At 40.3% G+C, this 7,362-nt stretch overlaps 2 non-coding genes across 2 annotated transcripts; both read left to right on the top strand.

The window, feature by feature from the left end:
* The first annotated feature begins 1,658 nt into the window (after nt 1-1,658).
* TRNAC-GCA lies at nt 1,659-1,730 on the top strand. Its single transcript has one exon. It is a non-coding gene; the product is annotated as a tRNA-Cys (tRNA).
* A 2,536-nt stretch (nt 1,731-4,266) lies between these two features.
* TRNAC-GCA lies at nt 4,267-4,338 on the top strand. Its single transcript has one exon. It is a non-coding gene; the product is annotated as a tRNA-Cys (tRNA).
* Nucleotides 4,339-7,362: the final 3,024 nt, after the last annotated feature.

Genomic DNA, 7,362 nt, shown 5'->3' with positions numbered 1-7,362 from the left:
TGCTAAATGCAATTTTAACAAATACTCAAAGCTCTGTATTTGTTTTGATGTGCAGTACAAAGAAATATAATTGGCATGATTTCAGGGATATTTTTGCTTAGGATGAGGGTAAATAAAAAAAAATTAAGTTGATTTAAAGACAAATATTAAGTAAATACTAGTATAGGATGTACGCAAAATGGTTAAAAAAAATGAGAAAGTGGAAAGTGAATGATTAGGTTTTGGAAATACTATGAATGAGAAAAAATAAGGTCATATCTACGGTGACCAAACAACCACAGCCTGCTTTTCTGAGAGATTTCCTGAGACGCAGGGCATTCAGTGCTAAAACCAGAAGAATTCCCAACAAACCAGGACATTTGGTCTATCTATATAACTACAGTTTGGTATTTATCCCACAAACATTTATTGAGCACCTGCATCATTCCAGGCGCTGGGGGCTTCCAAAGAGCCTCTAAGGAGTTGGCAGTGGAATGGACCCTTGGTTCTGCTCTTGCTACTGTTATGTCTGACTTTAAGCAGAGCTCTTCATTTTCACTCCATCTGCTTCTTAGTCTGCAAAGGAAGTGGTTGGAATAAATGATCTCTAAATCCCTTCCAACACTGGGGTTCTTCAATATGAAGCACACAGGACATCTGTTACTGCTAAAATCTCTACTCCCACTAATATCCAGGGTGAGAAAAGAACAATGAGCAAAGAATGCATGTGATTCTTTTCTTAGCTCTCAATTCCAGCCTGACGTAGGGAAGAAAATGAATGTAATTGAGACTCTCCCCTCTCCTGGGGTCCCAACCAACCACCACCATTACACACTAGGATCCTTTGAAAAGATCTCAATAATGCTTGTTGTCAGGAAATTGGTAGAAGAGAGCCTTCCTTACAGGTTTAAGCAAGTAAGTTTCCATGAGAAGCACCTGAAGAGCTCATCAGAGGGAGGAGAGATGTTTATGATGCTCAGAGATACAGGGTGCTCCAACAGTGGTTGTGTTTGGAAGTGAAAAGGAATCTTTGGTGGTAGGAATAGGATAGGTAATTTAATCAGTTAAGAGGCTCTTGTTTGGAGCCTTATTTGTCTTCATCAAATGACCTTTTGGAGTTGGCAGTTTCAGGCAAGTTAGGTTTCATAAGAGTGTATCTCCTTGACCATCTGACTTTGTGTAAAATCATCTTACAGTTATGTCTTGGAAAAGCTATCTCACACAAATCATTATTTATACAAAATTTTTCCAGAATCAGTTTAATGTAACAAATGTCTATTGACTGCCAGTTATGAGCTCAGTTCTGTGAAGTCAGAAGAGCAATGAGGATCTCAGTTGCTGGGAGCCGTGGCTAAGGAAACATGACAGGAATCCAATCATCACATTATACTGATGATGCTATTTGTGGAAAACCTGAGGATTTTTATCTGGAACCAAGGTTCACTTTGTATGAGATATGGCAGACAGCAGAGGCTTTGGGTATGGAAAGTCTAAGTTTCTAGGCTCAGAGAACTTAATTCTCAGGAGTCAGGTCTTTTTTCATAATGAAATTCTAAGACTTGATATGCCCAGACTTCTTCCAGGCAGCATTCTCTCTAATTATAGTTCCCCTGAGTTACTGGTGTTTAGAATCATAACGTTGAGAGAGAGAGAGATTATGAAAACAAGTCCATGTTAGTGGGGGTATAGCTCAGGGGTAGAGCATTTGACTGCAGATCAAGAGGTCCCTGGTTCAAATCCAGGTGCCCCCTGCATATTCTTCATGACTTAGAAAAATACGTATTGATTTTGACTTTTATCTTCTGTGGCTCATGGCTCTTTGAATAATCACTAATTTCCCTTTTGTATATGCCAGGTGGCAGACTATGTTCTTTATGTTAATTACCTCCTTCATTTCTCATCAAAATTTTACAAGACACATTATCTCCATTTTGCATGAGGAGTCTGAGACTTGGAGATGCTACAAAGCTCAGGTCCAGGATTTGAACTCAGAGCATGGTTCTCAATGACTTCATTATACTACTCATTCTGTTCTCCTTCTGTTAAAATCTTTGTCACAAAATTCCACTTAGCAATGCTCCCAAGGTGCTAGAATGGTCCATAGAGTTTTAGAACATTTGGCTGCAGGGCAAACCCAGTAACTTAGTGATGGTGCCCACACTTTACAGTGTCCTGGGGGCAGTCAGGGAATAGAGTCCTTGTTCACAGAACACTGGATAAACATGAACTGGCCTAAAGTTTAGGGAACTGCACTCCTTTCCTGATCTAAAGCTTGAGGACTTTCTATTACCTTTCCATCCCCAGTTCATTGCCTGCAGCGAGCACCCCACCTTGGGTGCCTGCATTCTGGACTGAGGCTGGGGCCAGAGGTCAGGCCTTAGTCTAGGTTTAACTCATGCCTGCAGCTCAGGCACTGCTGCATTTTAAAATCAGCTTGAATGACATACACTGAGCCCCTACTACATGCCCGAACTGTGCAAAGTGTGAACCCAGAAGTGAATAAGACACAGCCTCTGGACTCAGTGTGCTCTCAGCCAGGAAGCAGGCCTGTAAAATAAGAAGTCAGACAGCTGTCAGCTGGACCGAGCTGGGCCAGCTTCAGGAATACAGAGGAGGCAGCTATTACCTCTGTCCAGAGGAGGGAGGTTACAAGAGGCTTCCAAGAGGAGCTGATGGCAAGTCAGGGTCTCATAGAAGAACATTATCGTACCAGAGGGAGGGTGGAGGAGAGGCAGGAGTGCAATGAGTGAGGGTTGGGTCCCAGGCAGAGAAAACTGCATGGGCAGAGGCTGGAGCCAGATGAATGCAGTTGGAGGCAGCTGGAGCACAAAATGTGCTATGGGGAGTGTCAGCAGAGGAGGCTGAAGCTGAGGAGGCAGACAGGGATCAAAATATAAGAACTCTTGTGCTGAGAGTCTTGCAGTTTTTCATGAAGGCCTTTAAGAGGAGTGGCCTAGATGCACTTGGTTTTAAAATGACTGCTGTGGAAGCAGTAGGAGATGGATGTCAGGGGTGGAGGCTGGGAGGCCATTTAGGAAGTGGTGGCACTGTGGTGCCAGAGTGGGAGTGGGATTAAGTGATGTCAAAGCTAAAATCAGCAGTACCCAGTGATTAACTTGCACTGGGAGGAGAGGTTGGAAGAAGCTGAGTTATGTTACATGCTTTGGCCAAATGACAGTACACAGTGGTGTCACCGACCAAGACAGGGAGGAGGTTGATCAGATGGTTACATAGGCAGGCCTGGCACCCAGCTCTGAGCCCACAATGAAATCCTGGTCCCACCACCTCCCAGCTGCATGGCCACTCTGTGCCTCAGTTTCCTTACTTGCAAAATCAGTATGCTAACAATAATACCTGTCCTGTGGGAGTTTTTGGTGATGATTCAGCAGGAAGTTATGGCTAGAACTTTTAGTACTGAGCCTGGCACATAGCAAATGTTTAGTAAATATAGACTATTATTATTACCACAGAGCAAAATAAGAGTAGATGCAGGTTTGAGCAGGAAGGCGGCAAATGTAGTTTGGGGCACACTGGGTTTGCAACTGAAGTTTCTGTAGAACCTCAGAGTGGAGCGGCTGGGAAGGGTCGTCTACAGCCCTCAGAGAGCTGTGAGCTGGAACTCTGGGGGCTGTGGGCTCCTTAGCTTCACAGCAGCTGCCAGGCTTCATCAGGGAGAACTTACTGCAGTGACAGAGATTTCCTTGACCTTTCTTCTCAATCTTGGAGATACACAGATTGAAAGTTCTCAGACTGGAACTCAAGGAACTAGGAGTCAGTGGTGTTCAAAGGTGAATTTTGGACTTCTTAACTGTTTTTTTTTTCCAGCTGTAAATGAGACTGTCCACCTGGATGAGATCCCCTTGAAAATCTGATGAAATAATGTACAATATACAATCCATGCACACATACAATATTTGCCTGTAATTCAGAGTTGTACATAAACCTCTGTAGTCCAGTTGTGAATTCCCAGTTAAGACCCCCTCCATGTCCAATGCTTAATGGCAGCCCATGATATTTACAAAATTCACTGATGTGCCTGGAGATTTATGGGCAGTTGGTGGTGTATTTTAATCACTGGAGGGTTAGACTGAGAATAGAGCACTGAGCTTTAAGTTCTGAGAAGAGAATGAACATACATGCTCTGGGAAAAGTAGGAGGTGACGTGGCTAGAAGGGAATCAGGCATGAAATTAAATCTAGCAGGAATCTCAGCCACACAGATATTTATGAAGTATGATGAAACTCATACAAGTGGAATAAGGGCTTATAGGGGGTATTAATAGCATCAGGGGGTATAGCTCTGTGGTAGAGCATTTGACTGCAGATCAAGAAGTCCCTGGTTCAAATCCAGGTGTCCCCTGTTTTTTTTCTTTTGTTCTTCCTGGCAGCTTCTTTAAAAGACTGGATCTAGGGTGAGTTAAGCAAGGTGCCTAGGGCTCAAAATTTAAGGAGGCACTCACTCTCAGGTTCATGGAGGCGCCTTGGCTTATTAATTCCCTCACAGTAGAACTATGTGTCATGTAAACCCACCCTGCCTGCACTAGACACACACAAACACAACCACACACCCAGAGACACCCAAAGACACCCCCACACCAGATGTCCCCCAATCACACACACACACAGATCCACACACAGTCACACACAGACACACCAATAGACAAAAATACACACACACATGCACTTTCTCATATGTACCTTTATTTCTCCGGTCCTGTATATTCAGGTTTTATCAGCCAGAAATTTCCAACTTCCTTTGTACAAACTTTTTATCTTTTAGTAATTTTAGAGTTACAGAAGAGTTTTAATGATAGTACAAAGAGGTCCCCTATAACTTTCACTCAGCTTCCCCTAATGTTGACAAGCTTACATAACTGTGGCATATTTCTCAAAACTATGAAACACCAGTGCAGCACTATTAACCAAACCAAAGACTTCATTCAGATTTCACCAGTTTTTCCACCAGTGCCTTTTTTTCTGTTCTGGGATTCAATACAGGGCACCATGTTGCATTTAGTCATAATGTCTTCTTAGTGTCCATCAACTTCTAACAGTTGCTCAGCCTTTCCTTGTGGGTTTTTAAAACTTGAAATGCAGTTGATTTACAATGTTGTGTTAATTTTTGATGTATATCAAAGTGATTCAGTTATACATATATGTATAATTCTTTTTCATATTCTTTTCTCTTATGGTTTATCTCAGGATATTGAATATAGTTCCCTGTGCTATACAGTAGGACCTTGCTGTTTATCCATTCTCTCTCTCTCTATATATATATATCTATTCTATATATCTATTTTATATAATAGTTTGCATTTGCTAACCCCAAACTCCCAGTGCATCATTCTCCTAATCCTTTCCCCCCTTGGCAACCACAAGTCTGTTCTCTATGTCTGTAAATCTGTTTCTGTTTTGTAGATAAGTTCATTTGTGTCATATTTTAGATTCCACATGTAAGTGATATCATATGATATTTGGCTTACTTCACTTATGTCTAGTTCCAGCCATGTTGCTGCATTATTTTGTTCTTTCTATTCCCTTATATATATGTACTACATCTTCTTTATCCATTCATCTGTTGATGGATAACTAGGTTGTTTCCACGTCTTGGCTATTGTGAATAGTGCTGCTGTGAACAGAGGGGTGCATGTACCTTTTTGAATTAGAGTTTTGTCTGGATATACGCTCAGGAGTGAGATTGCTGGATCATAGGTAAATCTTTTTTTTTTTTTTTTTTTTTTTTTTTTTTTTTTTTTTTACTGCACGTATGTTTTAATGCTCAATTTAAAAATTAAAAACATAAGAGATAAACTTTTGAAAACCTGTTTTTGGTAACTTTTAACAGATTGTACAATCAATTAAATTCCCATGAAATTATATCTGAGTTACAAATTTGTTCATAATTTGGTTTTTGACCACTTCAGACACATTAAAGAATGGCCAAAACATCCAAATACAAATATTTTTTTACAAAATTCACTGTTACCTGCCTACTTAACATACTCTGAAACTCATCATCATGAATTTAATTCCCTTTCTTGTTCTCTTGACATCTACTTAGCTTTAGAGTTACCCCTGCTTTTTATATTCCCTAATGGTTTCCTAATGTTATTTTGATAACTTCCCAGGGTTTCATTCAGTAGACTTACAAGAATGTAGGGCTCTAATTAATGGGTCTGGATTTCTACCTGACTAATTTTTTTTAAATGTTTGAAGTATATATAATATGCATACATAGGCACAAACAAAACCTACCCATCTAATCAGTCCCCAGAGCAAGAATGATAACATTACTAATGAGCAGAGGGAGTTGATGAAGCAAATATGTTTTACTCAGTTCTTGTTTAAATCTATAGCCATCGTAATGACCCTTGGTCAACTCTGAGAACTAAACTACTGGAATGCTTACATAGTGGCTGGGTAAGGATAGTCTATATGCCCAAAGTAGTGAGTCAAGATGAGCAAGCATGTTAAAGTAAACATCAAGTTTCATGATGTGTACCCAGGGCCTGGTTTGGGGTTCACACCCATGGCTAGGAAGTGATCAATTCCATTTAGGAACTTTGGACCCCAAGATTCAAGCCAGCTTTCCTGAGCATGCTCATCTCACACATATTCTTGTACTTCCCAGTTGGAGAAGAGGATGCATTCCCTGCATAGGGAGGACAAGAAAGCCTGCTTTTGACCTCTCTAACCTTTGCCTGTATATATCTTTTTTCTGTTATTTCTGCCCTGTATCCTTTGCAGTAATAAATCTTAGCCATGACTAAAACTACATTGGGTCATGTTAGACCTTCCAGTGAATCCCCAATCTAGCGGGTGATCATGGGATGGCTGAGACAACTAGCACCTCAGAAGATCCCTTCTTCCTCCTTTAAAATCAGTATGTCTCCCAAGAATAATTACCGTCTTGACTTCTAACAGCATAGAGTAGTTCTGTTCATTTTTGAACAATATATATTTGGAATCATACAGTCTGTGCTCTTTTGTACCTAGCTTTTTTCACTCAAAATTTTTTGTGTGAATCATATATGTTATGTGTGTAGTTGTAGTTTATTCATTTTCATAGCTGAATTGAGTATTTTCATTGACTATATTACAATTTATGTTTCCATGCTTCTGTAGATGAACATCAGGGTTGTTTCTAAGTTTTGGATGATTATCAGTGTTGTTGCTGTGTATATTTTGATTCATGCCTTTTGGTGAACATGTGTATACTGTTCACAATAATTCTATTTTTAGCTTTTTGAGGAACTTCTGTACTGTTTTCCATAGTGGCTGCACCAGCTTACATTCTCACCAACAATGTAAGAGTGTTCCCTTTTCTCTCTTTCTGTTTTTTTTTTTTTTTGTATACATAACACTTTTTAAAACTCTGGGTCAG

The sequence above is a fragment of the Phocoena sinus genome, chromosome 4 (genome assembly GCF_008692025.1).
Source record: "Phocoena sinus isolate mPhoSin1 chromosome 4, mPhoSin1.pri, whole genome shotgun sequence".
Classification (NCBI taxonomy): Eukaryota; Metazoa; Chordata; class Mammalia; order Artiodactyla; family Phocoenidae; genus Phocoena; species Phocoena sinus.
Note: the sequence above shows the minus strand (reverse complement) of the source record. Positions and strands in the feature narration are given on the sequence as shown.